This window comes from Eretmochelys imbricata, chromosome 13 (assembly GCF_965152235.1).
Source record: "Eretmochelys imbricata isolate rEreImb1 chromosome 13, rEreImb1.hap1, whole genome shotgun sequence".
NCBI classification, from domain to species: Eukaryota; Metazoa; Chordata; order Testudines; family Cheloniidae; genus Eretmochelys; species Eretmochelys imbricata.
Window position 1 is genome coordinate 36,100,790 of NC_135584.1, and position 25,792 is coordinate 36,126,581.

Here is a 25,792-nt window from a genome sequence, read left to right on the forward strand (position 1 = left end):
AGCTCCTGCACCCCTCCACACCCAGCTCTTACACTGCACCCCCCACAGCCCCTGCATTGCTCTGCACACACACACACACACAGCTCCTGCACCCCTCCACACCCAGCTCTTACACTGCACCCCCCCAGCCCCTGCATTGCTCTGCACACACACACAGCTTCTGCACCCCTCCACACCCAGCTCTTACACTGCACCCCCCCAGCCCCTGCATTGCTCTGCACACACACACACAGCTCCTGCACCCCTCCACACCCAGCTCTTACACTGCACCCCCCCAGCCCCTGCATTGTTCTGCACACACACACACACACAGCTCCTGCACCCCTCCACACCCAGCTCTTACACTGCACCCCCCCAGCCCCTGCATTGCTCTGCACACACACACACAGCTCCTGCACCCCTCCACACCCAGCTCTTACACTGCACCCCCCCAGCCCCTGCATTGCTCTGCACACACACACACACACAGCTCCTGCACCCCTCCACACCCAGCTCTTACACTGCACCCCCCCAGTCCCTGCATTGCTCTGCACACACACACACAGCTCTTACACTGCACCCCTCCACACCCAGCTCTTACACTGCACCCCCCCAGTCCCTGCATTGCTCTGCACACACACACACAGCTCCTGCACCCCTCCACACCCAGCTCTTACACTGCACCCCCCCTAGCCCCTGCATTGCTCTGCACACACACACACACACACAGCTCCTGCACCCCTCCACACCCAGCTCTTACACTGCACCCCCCCAGCCCCTGCATTGCTCTGCACACACACACAGCTCCTGCACCCCTCCACACCCAGCTCTTACACTGCACCCCCCCCAGCCCCTGCATTGCTCTGCACACACACACACACACAGCTCCTGCCCCCTCCACACCCAGCTCTTACACTGCACCCCCCCAGCCCCTGCATTGCTCTGCACACACACACACAGCTCTTACACTGCACCCCCCCAGCCCCTGCATTGCTCTGCACACACACACAGCTCCTGCACCCCTCCACACCCAGCTCTTACACTGCACCCCCCCCAGCCCCTGCATTGCTCTGCACACACACACACACACAGCTCCTGCACCCCTCCACACCCAGCTCTTACACTGCATCCCCCCCAGCCCCTGCATTGCTCTGCACACACACACACAGCTCTTACACTGCACCCCCCAGCCCCTGCATTGCTCTGCACACACACACAGCTCCTGCACCCCTCCACACCCAGCTCTTACACTGCACCCCCCCAGTCCCTGCATTGCTCTGCACACACACACACACAGCTCCTGCACCCCTCCACACCCAGCTCTTACACTGCACCCTCCCAGCCCCTGCATTGCTCTGCACACACACAGCTCCTGCACCCCTCCACACCCAGCTCTTACACTGCACCCCCCACAGCCCCTGCATTGCTCTGCACACACACACACAGCTCCTGCACCCCTCCACACCCAGCTCTTACACTGCACCCCCCCAGTCCCTGCATTGCTCTGCACACACACACACACACACACACAGCTCCTGCACCCCTCCACACCCAGCTCTTACACTGCATCCCCCCCAGCCCCTGCATTGCTCTGCACACACACACACACAGCTCCTGCACCCCTCCACACCCAGCTCTTACACTGCACCCCCCACAGCCCCTGCATTGCTCTGCACCCCCCCAGTCCCTGCATTGCTCTGCACACACACACACAGCTCCTGCACCCCTCCACACCCAGCTCTTACACTGCACCCCCCCAGTCCCTGCATTGCTCTGCACACACACACACAGCTCCTGCACCCCTCCACACCCAGCTCTTACACTGGACCCCCCCAGTCCCTGCATTGCTCTGCACACACACACACAGCTCCTGCACCCCTCCACACCCAGCTCTTACACTGCACCCCCCCAGTCCCTGCATTGCTCTGCACACACACACACAGCTCCTGCACCCCTCCACACCCAGCTCTTACCCTGCACCCCCCCAGTCCCTGCATTGCTCTGCACCCCCCCAGTCCCTGCATTGCTCTGCACACACACACACAGCTCCTGCACCCCTCCACACCCAGCTCTTACACTGCACCCCCCACAGACCCGCATTGCTCTGCACACACACACAGCTCCTGCACCCCTCCACACCCAGCTCTTACACTGCACCCCCCACAGCCCCTGCATTGCTCTGCACCCCCCACAGACCCGCATTGCTCTGCACACACACACACAGCTCCTGCACCCCCCCCCCACAGCTCCTAAATTGATCTGCACACACACAGTTTTTACACTGCACCCCCCACAGACCCGCATTGATCTGCACAAACACACACCCAGCTCCTGCACTGCACCCCCCACAGACCCACGTTGATCTGCACACACACACACACACAGCTCCTGCACCCCCCACAGCCCCTACATTCATCTGCACTCACATAGCTCCTGCACTACACCCCCCCACACACACAGCCCCTGCATTACTCTGCACACACAGTTCCTGCACTGCGCACACACCCCCAGTCTCTGTTCTGTACCCTCCGCCCAGAGCCCTTGCATTGCTCTGCACACACCCAGCTCTTGCACTGCACTCCCCCCAACCCCTGCATTGCTCTGCACACAGAGGGCTCCTGTACTGCACACCACCACCGCCACTACCCCTGTATTGCTCTGCACAAACATACACAGCCGATTGCTCCCTCCCCCCACGGCTCCTGTATTCCTCCCCCCCTTCCACACACAACCCCTACATTCACACACACACACTCACACACAGTTCTGGCATTGGTCCCCACGTCTCCCCCCATTTACCAGCCCTCTACAGCCGAGCCTGGGGTCTCCACACTGCCCACCTCGCCCACTGCAGGGATCTCTTTTTAATTCCATGCCCTGCTAGGGTTGCCAATATCCATGTTTCTCCAGGATCATCCCTTCGTAGCTGCCCTGGGAAGTCGGTCTGGGAGCCTGGTACGTGCTGCCAGCTGTCCAGTGTGACGGTCTCAGGACCATTGCGGCTGTCCCATGTTTTTGCATCTCAGAGGTGGCAGCCCTACAAACCTCCCAATAGTCTTAGGTTTTGTGGGACTGTCCTGCTTTGATGCCAAGCCCCATGTCCCAGTTGAAGCAGCTCCTGTCCTGGGGCTGGCTGGGCTCGGTTCCCTGCTCCAGGCATTGTGCCCTGACTCCTGGTGCGTGGGGTTGAAGTTGTGACTGGTTCCCCCTGTGGTGCCACCTGGAATTGGGGTTCCACTGCACCCTCTGACCCACCAGCCTGGGCTCCCTCTCACACTGTGCTGCTGTGATAAACTGTAGACCACTCTCAGACTGGTTTCAGAGTAACAGCCGTGTTAGTCTGTATTCGCAAAAAGAAAAGGAGTCCTTGTGGCACCTTAGAGACTAACCAATTTATTTGAGCATGAGCTTTCGTGAGCTACAGCTCACTTCATCAGATGCATACCGTGGAAACTGCAGCAGACTTTATATATACACAGAGAATATGAAACAATACCTCCTCCCACCCCACTGTCCTGCTGGTAATAGCTTATCTAAAGTGAGCAACAGGTTAGGCCATTTCCAGCACAAATCCAGGTTTTCTCACCCTCCACCCCCCCACACAAATTCACTCTCCTGCTGGTGATAGCCCATCCAAAGTGACAACTCTTTACACAATGTGCATGATAATCAAGTTAGGCCATTTCCTGCACAAATCCAGGTTCTCTCACTCCCTCACCCCCCTCCAAAAACCCACCCCCATACACACACAGACTCACTCTCCTGCTGGTAATAGCTCATCCAAACTGACCACTCTCCAAGTTTAAAACCAAGTTAAACCAGAACATCTGGGGGGGGGGTTAGGAAAAAACAAGAGGAAATAGGCTACCTTGCATAATGACTTAGCCACTCCCAGTCTCTATTTAAGCCTAAATTAATAGTATCCAATTTGCAAATGAATTCCAATTCAGCAGTTTCTCGCTGGAGTCTGGATTTGAAGTTTCTTTGTTTTAAGATAGCGACCTTCATGTCTGTGATTGCGTGCCCAGAGAGATTGAAGTGTTGTCCGACTGGTTTATGAATGTTATAATTCTTGACATCTGATTTGTGTCCATTTATTCTTTTACGTAGAGACTGTCCAGTTTGACCAATGTACATGGCAGAGGGGCATTGCTGGCACATGATGGCATAAATCACATTGGTGGATGTGCAGGTGAACGAGCCTCTGATAGTGTGGCTGATGTTATTAGGCCCTGTGATAGTGTCCCCTGAATAGATATGTGGGCACAATTGGCAACGGGCTTTGTTGCAAGGATAAGTTCCTGGGTTAGTGGTTCTGTTGTGTGGTATGTGGTTGTTGGTGAGTAACTCTCAGACTTACACTCTTACCAGTATTTGCATAGGCAGGGACACATCCAGCTGCAGTTACATGCAGGCTGACCAAACAATAGAGAGGCTACAGCCAAGGTACCCTCAGCTTCCCAACTTAGGACGCCAGAGCTGTACTGCTGTGCCCTGGTCAAAACTCCGACCAGTATGAATTTATTACCTGGAGAGGATGTGGAGAGGAATATGCAACAAACTTGTGTTAACCAAGTTGAAATTTTTCCCCAGACATTTAGTTAAAGGCTCATTGGTTTAGATTAAAACATAAAACAAGTTTATTAACTACAAAAAGATAGATTGAGTGATTATAAGGGATAGCAAAAGATCAAAGCAGATTACCTAGTAAATAAACAAAAATGCAAACTGATCCTAAGATACTAGAAAGACTGGATATGAATTAGCTATTTCTCACCATGACTGATGATACAAGCAGGCTTGCAGGTTGTCAAGGCACAAGCTGCACTTGCTTTGCAGCTTGGGCTCCCGAACCCCACTCCAAGTCCTTTTCTTCCAGAGCTTCTCTCAGGTGTTGAGTTGTGGGGGAGTGAAGAACAATAGATGATGTCACTCCCTGTCTTATATAGATTTTCCATATAGCGGGAACCCTTTGTTTCAAACTTGGGTCTCAGACCAGTTTGTGGAAAAATACAGGTACCCAAATGGAGGTCAGAGTCATGTGGCCTGGTCACATACCCTTGCAGAGTCATAGCAGCCATTACTTACAGGTTGTCTGGAGCCTTCTCAGGAAGGCTCACCAGGTGGGAAATAAACTTCTCCTAAGGCCTGTTGTTTTTCCTAATGGCCCATTACCCTGAATAGGCCCTTCCCAACTATCTAGACTGGAAGCATCTTCCTGAGTGGGTGTCACCCAGGTGTAACTACATTTGAAATACAGATACATAGTCAATATCCATAACTTTAGACACAAAAATGGTAATAGGATAGGATAATAATATTCACATAGGATAATAATATTCAGCAAATACACATAGGATAATAATATAGGACACATAGGATAATAATATTCAGCAAATCATAACTTTTCCAATGACACCTCACAGGATTCATCTTGTACAAATTGCATTATAATTATGTCATAATGATCATAATCGTCCCCCCATGATGAATATGGGGTGCAGCGTCACAGAAGCAATGCTTGTATTTAGCCTGGCCCCATTGAGTGGGGACACAGCCAGGCCATACATGGACATTGCTGTGACTCTGTACACCAGGAGACAGAGCACAACACCTGGACCGGGGAGCCTAGCCCAGCCATCCCCGCAGGACAGGAGTTGCCACTGTAGGGCGAGCATGGAACAGGCTTGCTCTGCAACTCCCCCTGCCACCCCGCCAGCCACCCATCCTGGGGGCAGCACCTGACCCCCCCAGAGGCCTCCCACCCCCAGGCAGCACCTAGCCCCTCACATCCCCAGGCCTCCTTTCCCCTGGAGGCAGCACCCATCCAACTTTAGCCACTTGAAATATTGGCATATTGGAAATATGACCCTACCCCAGCCTGTGCTGCTCACCTAGGGTTGCTGACTTTCCGATTTCTGAAAACAGGACACCCCTGCTCCACCCTCTTCCTTGAGGCCCTGTCCCCTGCTCCGCCCCCTCCCCAAGGCTCTCCCCCAAACTCACTCCTCTCCCCTCCAAACAAAACAAAAACACCGAAATCCCAAAGCAGGAATTATTGCAGAAAATGGCATGTTTCCTACCCCCTCTTTCAATCTTAACCTTTATCACATGTTCTGAGGAAAAGGGGGTGTTTGAAAATTTGCTACAATACTTATATTCATATTTGTCAGGGTGCTCTGGGAAGTGTCAAGGAGTTGCTCATTACTCTTGCAATAGGTACCATTACCTATATCCCTAACACTGCACCGAACCAGAGATGCTATAGAAAAGAAGAGGGAAAAGACTGCTGCCATAATAACCCTTCAACAGAGAAACAGCTGGGATACTGATAGTTACTACACAAGGTACTGTGTATCAACATGAAATATAAAAAAAGAAAATGCATTTCAGCAACAGAAACCTGCTATGATTCTCCCTCTCTCCTCTGTACAATGAAAGCAAAACATGGACTTTTGCTTGCTGTATTTTCATTTTGGCTGAAAAGTTAATTCTTGCCCTCTCCTCTGTCCAAAGAGACAGCACCCTAGCCTTACCTTCACCAAAATCATATTTAGATTAGGTGAAACATTCCTCTCTACAGAGATCTCTGTGCTATACACAGAAAAAGTTCCACGGCTCAACTACGCCGTGGAAAGTGGAAAGTGTGGGCCCCTTACTGAATGAGGGAGGCAACCTAGTGACAGAGGATGTGGAAAAAGCTAATGTACTCAATGCTTTTTTTGCCTCTGTCTTCACTAACAAGGTCAGCTCCCAGACTGTTGTGCTGGGCATCACAAAATGGGGAAGAGATGGCCAGCCCTCTGTGGAGATAGAGGTGGTTAGGGACTATTTAGAAAAGCTGGACGTGCACAAGTCCATGGGGCCGGACGAGTTGCATCCAAGAGTGCTGAAGGAATTGGCGGCTGTGATTGCAGAGCCATTGGCCATTATCTTTGAAAACTCGTGGCGAACGGGGGAAGTCCCGGATGACTGGAAAAAGGCTAATGTAGTGCCAATCTTTAAAAAAGGGAAGAAGGAGGATCCTGGGAACTACAGGCCAGTCAGCCTCACCTCAGTCCCTGGAAAAATCATGGAGCAGGTCCTCAAAGAATCAATCCTGAAGCACTTGCATGAGAGGAAAGTGATCAGGAACAGCCAGCATGGATTCACCAAGGGAAGGTCATGCCTGACTAATCTAATCGCCTTTTATGATGAGATTACTGGTTCTGTGGATGAAGGGAAAGCAGTGGATGTATTGTTTCTTGACTTTAGCAAAGCTTTTGACATGGTCTGCCACAGTATTCTTGTCAGCAAGTTAAGGAAGTATGGGCTGGATGAATGCACTATAAGGTGGGTAGAAAGCTGGCTAGATTGTCGGGCTCAACGGGTAGTGATCAATGGCTCCATGTCTAGTTGGCAGCCGGTGTCAAGTGGAGTGCCCCAGGGGTCGGTCCTGGGGCCGGTTTTGTTCAATATCTTCATAAATGATCTGGAGGATGGTGTAGATTGCACTCTCAGCAAATTTGCGGATGATACTGAACTGGGAGGAGTGGTAGATACGCTGGAGGGGAGGGATAGGATACAGAAGGACCTAGACAAATTGGAGGATTGGGCCAAAAGAAATCTGATGAGGTTCAATAAGGATAAGTGCAGGGTCCTGCACTTAGGACGGAAGAATCCAATGCACCGCTACAGACTAGGGGCCGAATGGCTAGGCAGCAGTTCTGTGGAAAAGGACCTAGGAGTGACAGTGGATGAGAAGCTGGATACGAGTCAGCAGTGTGCCCTTGTTGCCAAGAAGGCCAATGGCATTTTGGGATGTATAAGTAGGGGTATAGCGAGCAGATCGAGGGACGTGATCGTTCCCCTCTATTCGACATTGGTGAGGCCTCATCTGGAGTACTGTGTCCAGTTTTGGGCCCCACACTACAAGAAGGATGTGGATAAATTGGAAAGAGTCCAGCGAAGGGCAACAAAAATGATTAGGGGTGTAGAACACATGACTTATGAGGAGAGGCTGAGGGAACTGGGATTGTTTAGTCTGCAGAAGAGAAGAATGAGGGGGGATTTGACAGCTGCTTTCAACTACCTGAAAGGGGGTTCCAAAGAGGATGGATCTAGACTGTTCTCAATGGTAGCAGATGACAGAACGAGGAGTAATGGTCTCAAGTTGTAGGGGGGGAGGTTTAGATTGGATATTAGGAAAAACTTTTTCACTATGAGGGTGGTGAAACACTGGAATGCGTTACCTAGGGAGGTGGTAGAATCTCCTTCCTTAGAGGTTTTTAAGGTCAGGCTTGACAAAGCCCTGGCTGGGATGATTTAACTGGGAATTGGTCCTGCTTTGAGCAGGGGGTTGGACTAGATGACCTTCTGGGGTCCCTTCCAACCCTGATATTCTATGATTCTATGATACGCAAGTCCTGTAATAACCACAAACAGGCAGTGGGTATTTAGGACCCTCTTTAAAACACATCACTAAGGAAAAAATGTAGGGAGAAGGAGAGATACTGACTCTACTGAGCTGAACCTCCAGCACACCCCCCCCTCCAAAAAAAAGGTTCCTAAAAAAGTTAAAGACCTTTAAATAAGCTCTAATACTGACACAATGACACACCCCCCCTCCCCCGCCGCCCCAAACACACACATACACACTGGAGGCGAGGATGCAGCATATAGTAATTCCAGGGTGTTGGGATCCGGGTCAGATTGTGGTCTCTGTGTTTCTCCTGCGAGGGGAGCTGACTCTAGGTCCTGCGGGGAGGGGGCAGGGTCCATGCTCGAGAAGGGGAGTGAGCCTCAGAGCCAGCAGCTGAAGGGGCTGGCTGGGGACATGTTGGTTCTGGGCTGTGTGCGCGGGGTGTGGGAGGGGGGTTGGCAGCGAAGTGAAATGCTACTTGCAGCCCTCTCCCCACACTAGGGGGCCAGCGGAGCCCCTCCGTCTTCGGAAGCAGGGATCCTTCCCTGTGGTCTGCCCCGGGCGCTGGGCAGGAGCTTGCTGATAGGCGGAGGGTGGGGAACGCGTCCTATCCCGGCCACTCACCTGTGCAAGACGGGAGCTGGAGGGTTCCTGCCCAGGGTGGGGTGGGGCAGGACAGGAGCAGCAGTGGGAACGGGAGGAGTGGCAGAGCCCACACTGCTCTGGGTGCGCTCTCACTGCCTATCACCGCAGCTGTTGCTACCCGTTGCTGATGCTGCTTCCGCTGGAGGCTGTGGCCTGGTGGCAAGGGAGACTCTGTCATGGGCACGTGCTGGGGGAAGCAATGGAGGGGGCATGGCTGCCGGCTCTGTGCCATGATCCCCTTGCAGCGCCTCCTGCCCACCAGCCCGTCTCCTTGGCCCCAGATGTTCCGGTGCCCCTGCAGGTGGCAACCGGTCTTTTGGTGTCTGATTTGTGTTTCAGACTGGACACTGTCAGACCAGATTTTCTGGTTGAACACTGGACACCTGGTAACCCTACCCCCCTCCCCATGTTGTGCACACCCTGCCATTCACCTCCGATGATTTACATCCACTCCCCTGCAACCTGGCCTGTGCTCCCCAAGCCACCCACCTCCCTCCCTCCCGTGATCCTTCCTTGATCTCACACACCCACGCCCACCCCACCCTACCTGTGCTGCCCGCCTCCCGCACTGCAGAGACCCTTGATCCAATTAGAAACGAAGATGCAAAAGATCAATTTTTTTCCCTTTCTATTTTTGCTAATCTTATTTCTAAGAGGGTGAACAACCTATTTACAAAGGTGACTTTATACAGTGCACAAATCCATCGGCTGTGAGATGTCAAAACTGACCCTGCTTCTACCATTCTGGGGCTGAAAGATTTTAAATCCTGGTGAAAGTGAAGGGTAAATAATGAATGTGAAATTAACACAGATGAACTTTAAGTGGGGGAGAAATAACTGCAAATGGAATGTACCCAGAGGAACATGCTGGATAACACCAAGAAACACACACACAGGAGGAACACAAGCATAGATATAGAAGCAAAAACACACCTACACAAAGCTATGCACGTACACACCCATAGAGCTACGCACTCTATGACATTCAGAGATAAACACACACAGCAAAAGACACCTGCCCATGTGTGTGCACACACAAAAGCAAAAAGACACACCAGTATACACACAGATTTAAACACACATTGTCTTACACACACACAAACACACAACTATCTAGATTTATACAAACGCACCCATGAATAACTTGACCCACATACATACACAGAGGCAATACACAACAGGGTACACACTTGCATAGATTTGCATGCATACATAGAGACAAACACACACACACAAATACATTCTCACACACAGAGACAATGATGTAAGTGTAACCCATTGAGCAGAGTACAACGGAACCAGGCCCAGATCCTCAGAAGTATTAAAGTGCCTTTGAGGATCATCTTGGTCCAAGTGCGATGGGATACTAAATTATGCTGTGGCAGGTGCTCGGTATGCCCCATTCCCACATCCGTCTACATCAGAGTCCCCCAGTCTCCCCCTTCAATGGCAGGAGCTGTGTGTGTGTGTGCCCCAATTCCCCATTCTTTCCCTCCCCTCATGTCAAGGGCTCTTTCTGCACTCTATTCTTCTCTAGGCCAGGAGCTGTGTGCCTCCTTCCCCGAAACTATTTCCCCCACCAGAGTCTGTGCACTCCCAGTTCTTTGCCCCAGCATGGCGAAGGGGGAGGAGGGGAGATGTGCATGTCCCCCTCTTCCTCACCCCATTATTGGTCTAGAAGCTATTCAGGGTGCCAAATGTTAAATTCTGTTGGTAGGACACACAAATTAGATAGGGGCACTGTTATAGGGGAAGAGGTTAATGGCTGCCATCAACCAATTCTTGAGTCCATCGTCAATTGCAGAGTTGCCTGAATCTGCAGTTGTGCTACACAGCTGGCAAGGGCTCCATGTGTCCACCCATCTCTCTCTCCCCTGCATTTTCCCTTTCTGTTTTCCAATTTTCTCCCAAATAAACAGGTTCTTAGCCCTCAGAAACTCAAACATTCCCTGAAAAATTGGAAAGGCGTGCACAGTGTTCAAAAGTGATCACATTACACATGTACAGACAAATACATGGAAATGCTATCAAATTGAGCGAGACTGTCACACACAGTAAAAAGGCAATCTCGTTAGAAGAATAAAACTGCAACTTCTGCCATAATAAGGAGTTCAAAATTTTTTTGGAGAATTACAAAATTTTTAGATTCATCCTGGTTTAAATTTAAAGACATGATTTTGAGGAAATGCTTGTTTCTTGTGTTCAGCTGAATCCCCACAAGCTAGTTCAAACTCTTGAGGATCAAATGACTCACGTTTTCTGGGATGGCCCTGGTTTTGAGGGTCCAGCATGGCATCTCTGCTCATGACATTGAGAATCTGTCCTGACTCCCATATAACCCAGGACCGTCTAAACTCAAAACCACACGTTGCTGAATTCAGTTCACACAGCCCTAGCGCTCAACTCCATCTCTCTCACTGCCTCCCAGCTGTTCAGCACAAGAACTGTAATATGTAGAAGACCTGCAGTGGTGGCTGCCCACTCAGTGGGAAAGGATCTACATCTGTTTATTTGGGGTGGAGAGAAAAAAGAATGATAGAGGAAGCCAACATTGGGAGCACAAAATAAGGGTCTGAGCTAGTGTCAGACGAGTCTGCACCTATAGGGTGAGGGAGACATAGTTTAAATACGCTTAAGTTAAGGATTTTCAAATCTATGGCATTTGCCTGTTAAATTCCCATTAATTTTTTGAATGGGAACCGAGTGTCCAAATCCTGAGCACATTTGAAAATCTCAGTGTAACCTAAACGGTGTTGGTAGTAGAAAACAGACAGTGGACACGGGAGAGTAAATTCACAGAAGAGTGGAAAGTAATTTTGGACCCAGCAGTAAATAGACCGATGTTGATAATCATCCGGATCCTCAATTTTGTACAAGCCCATGGATATTACAATGACTAGGAACTTTAAAAATATCTGGGCAGATATTGTATTTCAGACATGAGGTCAAACCCTAACTCACTTCACAGAAAGGGCAACTGAAAAGCCTTCAGATAGCAATGGGATTTTCAAAAGGAGCCTAAAGCATAGCATATCTTCTAACTCCCTTAAGCCTCCTTTGAAAATCCCAACCACAGCCACGACTGACCTGGGCTGAATTCAGACCAGTGGATTAGAGTTGAGAAAGCTCCATTTCCCCCTCAGTTCTACCACTATCCGTTTGTACAAAAAACACCCAACTCTTACACATCCATTCTAGTTTAATTATCCTGTTTTTAGTAATCTTTCCTGGACATAACTTCAAAGAGTCCTTGTAATACAGATCAGAGACGGGGCAAATCTTTTAATCTTCAGGCCCCAAATTCTCTCTTACAGTTGATGCTGGTGGAGAGAAAGATACATTTTCCTTGAAGGTTCATCTCAAATCATCCCTGTAAAGATAAGGAATCTCAGCATTAAAGATGCAGAATGCAGCACACAATTGCCTCTGAGAAAACTAAATAGCTTAACTGTACTAACTCCTCCCAGCTGAGGCCAGCATAGCTCCTACTGCTTCAGCTCAGGCAATCTTTCAGCTCACATAGTAATTTTACAGTCTGGTTACTGTAGCCCACTGCCTAAAGTTTACAGAGAAATAGGTACAGAGCAGGTGGTTTTTCAACCCCATTTATTTCCCTAAAAGTCCAGTCCCCTTCTGCCTCTTTGAGTGTCTGACCCCGCAAAATTCAGAAGGTGCCAACGGATGGCCAAACCCATCCAAGAGCACTCTGAGTGAAGAAAGGCCAAGTTTAATCTGCGATGACACAAAATCCCACTGCCCATGGCTCATGGCAGCCAGAGGAACGGTCATCGCGGCCACTCTCCCTTAAATGAGCAGCTCTGAAAGCAACAGGATTCTCTAGAGAGATACACCATGAATTTCTCTAAAGAGCAAACCTTTACTAAGCAGTTTCCTTACTAAAATCCTGCAGAAAGGAGTTCCTGTTCATGTGTGCAGAAAGATACAGCTTTCTGAAAGCATCTGCAGCTTCAGGTACTGAAAGACGGCCTGGCAATGTTTGGAAGATCAGTTCAGAGACTGGTTTCAGAGTAGCAGCCATGTTAGTCTGTATCCGCAAAAAGAAAAGGAGGACTTGTGGTACCTTAGAGACTAACAAAATGTATTTATTTATATCTCTAAGGTGCCACAAGTACTCCTTTTCTTTTTAGTTCAGAGACTGTCACTGAATGCGGAACGCATGTTATACTCTATGCAAGACATTTGTTAACTGCTGTGTCTGCCACAGTACCTCTTTCTTGCCCCATACCTGCCCCCATGGTGACATTGGCGGGGGGTGCCAATATGGGGCCATGCTAACCAACTGGATGGATACGAACTTCCAACAGCACTTACATCTGTGATTCCTATAAGGGATCCAGAGCGAGGAGGGAGAAGAGAAACCAGCCAATTTTGTTTTCAGAGTTCCTGCCCCTACAGATACAAGGAGGAAATGTTTCCAGGTCAACGGAGAGAGAGAGAGAGAAGAAGAAGGGGGAGGGGGAAGAGCTACCAACTGCATGGAAAACTTTTCCTTGCATCTATGCCCCTCCTTCATTTGCACAAAAAACAGATCCATGTTTCTGAAGAGTTTGCATGGATCTGCTACTTATTCTTCTCACTGTCTGGGACTTCACCCACTGGAGACCATTAGAACATCAGCTTTCCCCCAAATCAGATGTCAGCTGCAGGTGTTTGTTTCATTAGTCTGCTCAGGGCATGTGTGCAATCAGGGTAGATCAGGTGAAACACGGACTGAACATGCGGTTCATCACAGCAGACCCTTCCTAGTCCTACAAGTGGCGATGTGGTTGCCCCTCCCACACACAAACCACCACCCAGGACTCTGAAACCTCAAGTGGTTGAGAATTTTAGCTGCTTCCTCACCCAACTTCCTCGTGTTCCAACATGAGCTCCCCAACTCTACCTACAAAAAGAAGACGGATAAAATCCCTGCATGCATAAACAGGGGAGTATCCAGTAGAAGCAGGGAGGTGATTTTACCCATGTATATGGCACTGGTGAGTCTAATACTGGAATACCGCATCCAGTTCTGGTGTCCCAATTTTAATACGGATGCTGAAAAATTGGAGACGGATACCTTTCTAGGAGGGATGCTTTGCTCAAACACAATCAGCAGGATCGCTAGGTGAAATTCTCCAGCTGGTATTAAACTGGAGATCAGACTAGGCAATCTAACGGTTCCGTCTAGCCTTCAAAATCTGTCTTTTCAATAAAGCCATACGAGCAGCTTCTAAGGTCACAGCAGTTCCAGCCAGGGAAATGGCACAGTGAAGTTAACCGGAGATGCAGTGGGATGAGAAGGGCTAGTGCAGGGTACTATTTAAAAGCAGCATGTGTGGAGAGGGGAGATAATAGTTGAGTTTTAGAAATGGGAAGGAGTCAGGGAGTCATAGTGGGCATTACTAGGTTACTTTCTTTGCCCCCTACGATGCAGGAGGTCAGTCTAGATAGTCATAATGTTCCCTCCTGGCCTTAAACGTTGACCACATCTACTAGATTTCATTGCAGGCACAAAATGGAGAGGGAGTTAATGCTTCTCTCCATCCTTGATGAAATGGGGTCTGCTCAGGGCACGTGTCATCAGGTGAAAGATGGACTGAATATACTCATAGGAGACTCCACCCATGCCCTCAAACCCAGCTGCGACACCACCAATGGCAAAGCACAGAGGGGGTCTTGTGGGTCTGAGAAGAAATTACTTGTGGGCCGGGTCTCCCCTCAACACCCACCCTCAAGATAGTTGTGTGGTTAAGGCTCTGGACTGGGACATCTGTGATCAGTTCTCAGCTCCGCCACAGACTCCCTGCGTGACCTCAAACAAGTCCTTTTAAATCTCTGATTTCGGTGCCTAAGTCCACTGGGCTCCTTTGAAAAAATCTCAGCCGTCAGCTCTCTGTACCTCAGTTCCCCATCTGTAATGCTGATACTTCCTGTCTTCCATCCTTTATAACCTAAGCAGACAAAGTCAACAAAAATCTTTGGAACAGGGATGGTTGCTAAGCGTCTGTACAACCCCCAACACAGTAGGGCCTCTAGGCAACAGCGTAACATAACTAATAATAAAACAGTGGATGGGTCCTATCAAGTGAAGCATCCTGCCTCCAGCAACACACCTCTGGCTACTCCCCGCTACCCCTCACAGAGATCAGAGCAAGCCCTGAAAGCACAGGAGCTGATTATCCCTATCTCAGCTCATGTAGGCTGTAAAAGCACTCAGTCCCTTTTCTTTAAGGCCCTACTCAGCAGGAAACCCTTACCCTACTGTACTTGGTGCTCAGATCCGGGGTGTTTCATTTCAGCCCATTTTCAAGATTCAGTTACTTCATTTGTCCACTTCACCCCAACCGTTTCATGGGGTTGGGGAGTCAGTCTCCAGCCTCTCCACCACCTGAAACAGGCAAAGAAACATTCATAAAACTATAACCCACAAAGCCTCTTCCTCTGCCCTGCTGCTGCAGCTATACCAGAGATCAGAGTTGCTTCTGGACCCATCTAAACTGAATTCCCCAGCACACCACAGGCCAGTTCTACCTGGGCACATCTAGGCAGGAAGAGCTAGCACTATACATGGAGGGGAAGACAGCAGGACTAAAATGAAGTCACTTCTGGGGTGGAGAGAGACAGCCAGAGCAAAGTGCAACAGGAGAAGGGAGGGGAATATTTTAGCACAACGATTCTCAACTGGGGGCCTGCGGCTGGTCCATGAAGTAGGGCCAGCATTAGGCTGGTTGGGGCTGTGATAAATGAAGGGGGGGGGGGGGGAAGAGCTCCCTTTTATGGACACCCAGCCAGTAGCTATAAAATCCCTCTTAGTAGCTGTTCTCTAATTGCTCTACCTGTAAAGGGTTAAAAAGTCTCACTGCTATGCATAGGTAAAAGGAACTGAGTGGGCACCTGACCAAAAGAACCAATGGGAAGGCTAGAATTTTTAATTTTGAAACAAAGATTCCCCTTTTCTCCCTCTGTGGCTGTTCTCCCAGAGAGAGGGGGCAGGGCAGAGTTATGGTATAAGAAGCTTGGGGCCAGGTATGAAAAATCCTCAGTATTATACCTTGAAACTACTCATTTTAAACCCCAGGTATGTAAGTAGATTAGGAAATGTTGAGGAAGAAGCATTTAGGTTTATCTCTTTTTATTTGTTTATGGCTTGTGGACTCCTCTGTGCTAACCCCAGGTGCTTTTGTTTTGCTTGTAACCTTTAAGCTGGATCTCAAGAAAGATATTCTTGATGCTTAATCCTTGTATTTTTTTGTTTGTTTGTTTTTTTTACATCTAGCAAAAGCCTAAATTCACAGATATAATTTCTCTCTTTTTAAAATTAAAAAAAATTACCTTTTTTAAGAGTAGAATTGGATTTGTGTGTCTTAAGAGGTTTGTGCATGTTGTTTAATTACATGGTGGCAACAGCTGATTTCCCTTCCTCCCTCCCCCCAGCTCTTCCCCGGAAGGGAGTAGGGGGGCTAAAGGGCACCCCACAGGAAGGAATCCCCAAGTGCACCTTCCTGGGCCTCAAAGGGGTTCTGCACTTGGGTGGTGGCAGCACCTACCAATCCAAGGTCAGAGAAAAACTGTAACCGTGGGACTTTAATACAAGCCTGAAGTGGCCAATATTAATATTTAGAATCCTTGTGGGCCCCCACCTTCTGCATTCAAAGTGCCAGAGTGGGGAATCAGCCTTGAAAGGGGCCCAGGACAGAAGACTTGGAGCCTCGAGCCCCGCAGACCTAACCACCGCAGCCCTGCCGGGCAGAAGCCCCTCCAGCTCCCCTGAAGCCCAGACCTCCCCAGCCCTGCTGGACCCTGGAGTTTTAATAGCATGTTGTGGTGACCTCAAAGAACAAGGTTGAGAATCCTTTTTTAGCGGACAACTGGCCAAGCTCTCTGCTATGCTAACAAAAGATCCCATGGCCCTTTTAATGTCCACAGTGAGCAGACAGGATCTCAAATTTTGTTAAGACCTCAAGCAAGAGACCCTCAAGCAAGAGACCCAAACAGCTTCAGACCAATAGCATTAATTTATCTGCAGTAGAAGGGGGAAGAGACGAACCAATCCTGGACACTGAGGATTTAAAATCTGATGTTTACATCACTAAGGCAACACCAGCCTGAAGGCCTCAAGACACACAGGCTAGTAGGTTAGCAAGGCCCAAAAGCCACAAGTCATTCCTACTACACTCCATGATCGTAGCTGAACGCTGGATCGGTCAACACAACTCGTAACAGACACTTGAATAAAGTCAGAGCTGAAAAACATCTGCTACAATCCAAAAGCCAGAGCTGAAGGTTTGACACACCTCAGCCTGCACTAATTGGGGGAAGGGAGATAGGTGATCTGGCAGGTGGGACCATGATCTAACAGGAATACTCTGGAGTCCTCTCTCCAGGTTGGAAATTACAGGTCTTGGTAAAGCCCTTAAAGAGAGGTAGGCAAATAAAACCCAGGAGTCCTGACTCTCAGTCCCCCTTCTCTACAACTAGACTGGACTCCCTTGCTCTAACCACTAGTTCACACTCCCCCAGAGTTGGGAATAAAACTCAGGGGTCCTGACTCCCAGCCCCCCCGTTCTAATACACTACAGTTGACATAACAGCAAAACCATTGAACTCTAGGGCGAGTTTAGTTCCCTAGGCAAGGGATTTCCTCTGTAAGAAGCCAATCTCATACCAGCTCATTGCTCCCCATATCTGGAATATGGCATTGGTCCAAAGCAATTGTTTCCTCCCAGCTCATCAATTCCATTTTCAGCCTAAAATGAAGGGATACAAACAGTGGTTTAGGATACACAGACCAAAACCTGGCAGAACAGAATCCAACATCACCACAGCTATGTTAGAAAAGAGGTTTTTAAAGATTACAATAGAGACTGGAGTGTAAAAGCCACTACAAGGTGTGACAAAGCGGGACTGTTCTTAATGTTTCCTCTGAATATTGTGGGGGTGCCTCAGTTTCCCCTATGCAGTTCTTAAGTATCTAGGTGATGGGATAAGGGTGTATGATCATTGCAGAGCCCTAGAGGGCAGGTGTGTGTAGGGGTCTGGACACAGAGAATAGCCAACACCCTGTTTCCTGGCAACTGATGGCCTGGCCCTTCCCTCCTGCAAGGTGAGAGCTAAAGGGTTGGACAACAAAGGAATCAGGTGACCTCCTGTCCCAAGAAAGGGACAAAGCCCAGAGGAGAAGGGGCGGGAGAGAGTTTCAGTTTGGGGCTGGCTGGGGACATGGAGTGAAGTGCAGACTTGGTTGTCTGCCTCACTGCCCCCCAAAATGGACCCAGCTGAGGGGTCCTGTTCTCTGCACCTACAAGCTCTGTTTTAGAACATGTTCCTGTCGTCTAATAAACCTTCTGTTTTACTGGCTGGCTGAGAGTCACGTCTGACTGTAAAGTTGGGGTGCAGGACCCTCTGGCTTCCCCAGGAGCCTGCCTGGGCGGACTCACTGTGGGAAGTGCACTGAGGGGCGGAGGATGCTGAATGCTCCAAGGTCAGACCCAGGAAGGTGGAAGCTGTGTCCCCTGAAGACAGTCTGCTCAGAGAGAAGAGACTTCCCCAGAGTCCTGACTGGCTTTGTAGGGAACAGTTCCAGAGCATCGCCCGGGGACTCCGTGACACAAGGACGTTCCCGCCTACAGGGGTAAGTAGCAACTTACCAATAATGCAGAAGCTACACTCACTAAAATTAATACAGTAACAAGGGTTTGGCCTTCTCTAGCTCCTTTCTTCCGAACGTCTTCAACACTGAGGCTTTCAGAGGAGCCTAGGGGAGTTAGGTACCTTACCCCCTCTTAGGCTGCTCCAACAATCCCAGTCCGACTGCTTTACAAACATTAATTCTCATCCGCCCTGTGAAGTCAATATCATCTCCATTGTATAGATGGGGAAACTGAGGCACAGAGAGGCAAATGACTTGCCCCAGATCACCAGCAAGTGGCAGAGCCATGAATATAACCAAATGAAGGTCAGTCTTACATGGCGCCACCTCACAATCTCTTCCTGGTGATGTAGGGCACTGCTATTCTCCAAATTTTACAGTTAAAGAATTGAGGCATTGGGCCAGTTTTTAAAATGTCTGTGGGCACCTAAAGACACAGAATGAAATCAGTAGGTGTTAGGAACCTACATGTTTCTGAACATTCCACTACATATCTATCTGTATCTTTAGTGCCCAAGTACCTGTAAAAATCTGGCACAGAGAGACTAAGACTGGCACATGGTCACACAAGAAATTTGTGGTGGAGCCAGAAATTAAGCCCATGTCTCTCAAGTCCCAGGCTTGCACCCTAACTGCTGAGTCCTCCTTCCTCTCAGCCTCTTCCGCATTTACACTTCGAGTCTCAGCTCTTCCTGACTGACTTTATGGCTTTTAAAACCAGAGTGAACAAAGGGACAGAAAGCAGACTATAGGGAACAATCCTACATTGACCCCAAGAAAACAGGCCTGTTAGGCCACCCATCCTATGTAGCTCCAATCTTCTGTGTTAGAATAATCCTTAATTGAACCCATTGCTGCCCTGAATCAGCCTCCAGACTTTATCCCACTGCCTCATTTGCAGATCCAACCCCCAGAGCAAGGCACAAAATCTTTCTGGGAAAGCCTGGCTACTTGCAGCCTATGGTGTTTGCATTCTGTATCTGACATCCTTTGAGGCTTCATAGATCCTGGGCTCAAGGAGTATCTTTCTGACCTGTTTCAGAGTAACAGCCGTGTTAGTCTGTATTCGCAAAAAGAAAAGGAGTACTTGTGGCACCTTAGAGACTAACCAATTTATTTGAGCATGAGCTTTCGTGAGCCACAGCTCACTTCATCAGATGCATACCGTGGAAACTGCAGCAGACTTTATATATACACAGAGAATATGAAACAATACCTCCTCCCACCCCACTGTCTTGCTGGTAATAGCTTATCTAAAGTAATCGTCAGGTTAGGCCATTTCCAGCACAAATCCAGGTTTTCTCACCCTCCACCCCCCCACACAAATTCACTCTCCTGCTGGTGATAGCCCATCCAAAGTGACAACTCTTTACACAATGTGCATGATAATCAAGTTAGGCCATTTCCTGCACAAATCCAGGTTCTCTCACTCCCTCACCCCCCTCCAAAAACCACCCCCATACACACACAAACTCACTCTCCTGCTGGTAATAGCTCATCCAAACTGACCACTCTCCAAGTTTAAATCCAAGTTAAACCAGAACATCTGGGGGGGGGGGGGGTAGGAAAAAACAAGAGGAAATAGGCTACCTTGCATAATGACTTAGCCACTCCCAGTCTCTATTTAAGCCTAAATTAATAGTATCCAATTTGCAAATGAATTCCAATTCAGCAGTTTCTCGCTGGAGTCTGGATTTGAAGTTTTTTTGTTTTAAGATAGCGACCTTCATGTCTGTGATTGCGTGACCAGAGAGATTGAAGTGTTCTCCGACTGGTTTATGAATGTTATAATTCTTGACATCTGATTTGTGTCCATTTATTCTTTTACGTAGAGACTGTCCAGTTTGACCAATGTACATGGCAGAGGGGCATTGCTGGCACATGATGGCATAAATCACATTGGTGGATGTGCAGGTGAACGAGCCTCTGATAGTGTGGCTGATGTTATTAGGCCCTGTGATGGTGTCCCCTGAATAGATATGTGGGCACAATTGGCAACGGGCTTTGTTGCAAGGATAAGTTCCTGGGTTAGTGGTTCTGTTGGGTGGTATGTGGTTGTTGGTGAGTATTTGCTTCAGGTTGCGGGGCTGTCTGTAGGCAAGGACTGGCCTGTCTCCCAAGATTTGTGAGAGTGTTGGGTCATCCTTTAGGATAGGTTGTAGATCCTTAATAATGCGTTGGAGGGGTTTTAGTTGGGGGCTGAAGGTGACGGCTAGTGGCGTTCTGTTATTTTCTTTGTTAGGCCTGTCCTGTAGTAGGTAACTTCTGGGAACTCTTCTGGCTCTATCAATCTGTTTCTTTACTTCCGCAGGTGGGTATTGTAGTTGTAAGAAAGCTTGACAGAGATCTTGTAGGTGTTTGTCTCTGTCTGAGGGGTTGGAGCAAATGCGGTTGTATCGCAGAGCTTGGCTGTAGACGATGGATCGTGTGGTGTGGTCAGGGTGAAAGCTGGAGGCATGCAGGTAGGAATAGCGGTCAGTAGGTTTCCGGTATAGGGTGGTGTTTATGTGACCATTGTTTATTAGCACTGTAGTGTCCAGGAAGTGGATCTCTTGTGTGGACTGGACCAGGCTGAGGTTGGTGGTGGGATGGAAATTGTTGAAATCATGGTGGAATTCCTCAAGGGCTTCTTTTCCATGGGTCCAGATGATGAAGATGTCATCAATATAGCGCAAGTAGAGTAGGGGCTTTAGGGGACGAGAGCTGAGGAAGCGTTGTTCTAAATCAGCCATAAAAATGTTGGCATATTGTGGGGCCATGCGGGTACCCATAGCAGTGCCGCTGATCTGAAGGTATACATTGTCCCCAAATGTGAAATAGTTATGGGTAAGGACAAAGTCACAAAGTTCAGCCACCAGGTTAGCCGTGACATTATCGGGGATAGTGTTCCTGACGGCTTGTAGTCCATCTTTGTGTGGAATGTTGGTGTAGAGGGCTTCTACATCCATAGTGGCCAGGATGGTGTTATCAGGAAGATCACCGATGGATTGAAGTTTCCTCAGGAAGTTCACCTGCACATCCACCTGCACATCCACCAATGTGATTTATGCCATCATGTGCCAGCAATGCCCCTCTGCCATGTACATTGGTCAAACTGGACAGTCTCTACGTAAAAGAATAAATGGACACAAATCAGATGTCAAGAATTATAACATTCATAAACCAGTCGGAGAACACTTCAATCTCTCTGGTCACGCAATCACAGACATGAAGGTCGCTATCTTAAAACAAAAAAACTTCAAATCCAGACTCCAGCGAGAAACTGCTGAATTGGAATTCATTTGCAAATTGGATACTATTAATTTAGGCTTAAATAGAGACTGGGAGTGGCTAAGTCATTATGCAAGGTAGCCTATTTCCTCTTGTTTTTTCCTACCCCCCCCCCCAGATGTTCTGGTTTAACTTGGATTTAAACTTGGAGAGTGGTCAGTTTGGATGAGCTATTACCAGCAGGAGAGTGAGTTTGTGTGTGTATGGGGGTGGTTTTTGGAGGGGGGTGAGGGAGTGAGAGAACCTGGATTTGTGCAGGAAATGGCCTAACTTGATTATCATGCACATTGTGTAAAGAGTTGTCACTTTGGATGGGCTATCACCAGCAGGAGAGTGAATTTGTGTGGGGGGGTGGAGGGTGAGAAAACCTGGATTTGTGCTGGAAATGGCCTAACCTGACGATTACTTTAGATAAGCTATTACCAGCAAGACAGTGGGGTGGGAGGAGGTATTGTTTCATATTCTCTGTGTATATATAAAGTCTGCTGCAGTTTCCACGGTATGCATCTGATGAAGTGAGCTGTGGCTCACGAAAGCTCATGCTCAAATAAATTGGTTAGTCTCTAAGGTGCCACAAGTACTCCTTTTCTTTCTGACCTGTATAAAAGTGATTGGCTTCCTTTACCTTGGTAGATGCAAAGAGTCTTAAGATGCTACAGATCAGGTAAAGGTTGCTGACAGGGATGGCTCAAAGGCTATGAAGTACCCAACCATTTGTAGCTAATAAGGGGTCAAAACAGATGCAGAAACAACAATATTTAATAATTTTCTCTTTTTCTAGTAACTCCCATTCCAGATTGAAGTGTTTTTTATAAGCATAATCATTAATGAATCAAGACTCACCATGCTTCCTCATGAAGTACTATTCACATTGTACAGTTGGGGAAACTGAGGTACAGAGAGGCACAGGCAAAGTGGCTTGCTCAAGGTCACCCCTGGGTCATCTTCAGAGCCAGTAATAGGAGTCCTGACTCCCAGCTCACCTACCATAAGGCCCCTCTACCCTCCCAGTGCTGGGGTAGAACCCAGGAGTCTTGACTCCCAGCCCATCCATCATGAAACCCATTTTTAAAATGGGGTCTGGAGAGCACCCTGGCTTCAGCAAAGGCACTATACAAGCAGACAGGCGTTTTACCACGGGAGCCACATTGGGCTCAAGATAGCCTCTGAATTGCACGGTGTGTTTCAAAGCCAGCAGAGCCCACTCAACTTTCTTCTCTTGTAACTAAACTTCCATATACTTCCTTCAGTGGAGTTTCATCCGCAAATTATAAAGTGGGGAGAAAAGCCAGGGCAAAATTGAGGCCTGGAGCGACGTTCAACTCCCACCCTTTCCCACAACACATCCGCCACACACGGAGTGGTCAACTTCACCATTGCCAGCAGCAGCATTTCTGAACCCCAAGTCAAACCCGCTCCCAGCTCATTCCGCACCCCGAAAGAGGCTGCTAGTCCTAGAACACGCAGCGGAAGGCACCTTCCGAACCCTGCCCCCGCCGCAGCAAGGACGTCCTTTGTTCAGCCTTCACCGGCTCCCCCACCATGTGCTTTTTCCTCTTAAAGGGACACACACTTGTACATAAAACTCCTGCTGTTTATTATGGTTTGGTTATAGCAGGAGGAGCGGGTCTCAGGACTTTGCTCTCCCTCCCGGAGCTGGGAGTAGAGTCTACTGGATTAAAGGGCAAAACTAAGCGTCAGAACTCCCGGGGTCGCTTCCGAGCTCTGCAGCACACTCCCTGCCTGCCCTGAAACAAGTCACCAAATCATGCGGGGGGGTGTGGGGGGGGGGGGGAGAGATATAACCAACTCTTTCCACCGCATGCGTGCCTTCGTGCAGGCCTGAAGAGGACACTGCAGACAGACACATAGTAATTTATTAAAACGCAGGGACAAATCATGTCATCTGTTTCGCCCAGATACTGCGAATTCAGTGGGAATTTCAGGGGTGTCGCTGAAGATCACACAGCACAATCTCACAGTTTAACAGACCACTTTCCCAATAACCTCCTGCCTTTGGCCCCACTTAACGGGCTGACCTACACATTCTGAATTCACCAGTCCCAGTGCCAAATTCCATCCATGGGAACACTGCTCTCCCCACATAAAGTCTTAAGGACACGTATTCTAATCTTAACACATGGGTGGATGGCAAAAATTAAACCCAGAATGGCAAAGGATTCAAACCGAATTAGAGATCTTGCAACTTACCAACCACACTGGCCTAGGACTCGGAGTATAGAAACAAGGATACAGGAAGTATAGTGATGATGAAAGAGAGACAGATAAGAGGAAGTGGTAGGTGGGACAGGGAAGAGAGCGGCTTTGCAATTGGCTGAGAACATAAAGCAGTCAGTGTTATTTCTCTGAATGAGGTGAATGAGATGCAGAAACTTTAACCCATGGCTTCAAAGCATGTGTCTAAAGATTTTTACAGAGCTGCTTTTAGGAAAATTCGTGTGACAGAAATTCATGGTTTTCTGTGAAATCTCAAAGATTTTTCAGTCTGTTATAAGAATGCAATCTTGGGCCAAAATTTGAAAAACTAGCCTGGAGTTTTTGGAGGCACTGTCCAGAAATCCTTATGTGGGGAGTAGATTGGGCTGATATTCAAAAGTACAGAGCAACCCTGCTCAACATTTCTGAAAGTCACTTATTTAGGAGACTAAATCAGAGTTTAGGAATCTGAATTTAGGGTCCTAGTTTTGAAAAATGTAGCCCTGGAATTTTGGGATCATTTTGATCTCCAAACCCCTTACAAATAATGTAATATCAATAAACATATTTCACATTTATATAGCACTTTGGATTTTCCTCATTCTGAAGTCCCAGGACTGGAAAATACAGAAAGGTACTGGCAGTAGAGAGCCAAATTTCTAAAGGTTGTTTAGGCACCTAAAGATGCTGGAAAGTATCTAAAGTATTTCAAAAGTACCTAGGCACCCTAACTTCCGTAGGAGTTAGGCACCTAATTCATTTAAATGCCTTTGACAATCGTAATATATATCCAGATTCAGAGTCAAAGGCTGCAGGAGGCATCTGCAATGCAGGACTTCAATAACATTTGTGGGTAAAATAAATGTGGGAAATCTTGGCAAAATCTGCAAAGGAAAATAATAAAATCCCTTGTGTACCATGCTTCCTACCAGACTGTGCTCTCACTTACAGTGACATAACCCCGTTAACTTCAGTGGAGTTGCTTGCTCCAGGTTTAAACTGGTGTATTTCACAGCAGAATTTTCCTTTCTGTGTGTAGTCCAAAGGTAGCCACCACTGTCGCCATTTTACAGGTGGAGAAACAGGCTCAGAAAGAGGTGAAGGCGCAGATCCCCAAAGGTATAGAGGCATATAACTCGCACTGGGAATTAAGCACCTAAGAGTTTGGCTACACTTGTGAATTAGAGTGCATTAAAGCATCCCCGGGCACACTAACTCATGAAGTGTCCACACTGGCAAGGCACGTACAGCGCTTGGACTCTGCGGCTGGAGCGCTTCTGGTAATCCACCTCGACGAGAGGCATTACACTTGCTGTGTCCCGGCTGGAGGGCCACGGTGCCAGTGTGGACACCCTGGTCTGTTATTGCGCTCTGATCGGCCTCCAGAAGTATCCCACAATGCCTGTTCTAGCCACTCTGGTCATCACTTTGAACTCTACTGCCCTGCCCTCAGGTGACCAACCATCAGACCCACCCTTTAAATTCTCTGGGAATTTTGAAAATCCCTTTCCTGTTTGCTCAGCAAGGCGTGGAGTGCTCTTAGCAAATCTTTCCAGGTGACCATGCTTCCACGCACCAGGTGATCCCCAGTATGGAGAAATGGAGAGGTGCTGGACTTCATCAGTGTTTGT

At 48.5% G+C, this 25,792-nt stretch overlaps 1 long non-coding RNA gene, 2 other non-coding genes and 1 pseudogene across 4 annotated transcripts; 1 reads left to right on the top strand and 3 right to left on the bottom strand.

The window, feature by feature from the left end:
* The window catches only part of LOC144273194 (olfactory receptor 4M1-like), a 151,905-nt pseudogene that overhangs the window by 47,316 nt on the left and 78,797 nt on the right, over window positions 1-25,792 (top strand).
* LOC144273421 (uncharacterized) lies at window positions 12,207-24,247 on the bottom strand. 2 transcript variants are annotated; one of them, XR_013347756.1, is made up of 5 exons: window positions 24,156-24,247; window positions 17,691-17,772; window positions 15,283-15,413; window positions 13,358-13,435; window positions 12,207-12,395 (listed from the first exon to the last, which is right to left on the bottom strand). It is a non-coding gene; the product is annotated as an uncharacterized LOC144273421 (long non-coding RNA). The 2 variants fall into 2 exon arrangements; XR_013347757.1 differs by lacking the exon at window positions 24,156-24,247 and adding an exon at window positions 20,265-20,436.
* Window positions 12,669-12,816, bottom strand: LOC144273934 (small nucleolar RNA SNORA79). Its single transcript, XR_013347822.1, has one exon. It is a non-coding gene; the product is annotated as a small nucleolar RNA SNORA79 (small nucleolar RNA).
* LOC144273936 (small nucleolar RNA SNORD126) lies at window positions 13,707-13,784 on the bottom strand. The gene has a single exon (XR_013347824.1). It is a non-coding gene; the product is annotated as a small nucleolar RNA SNORD126 (small nucleolar RNA).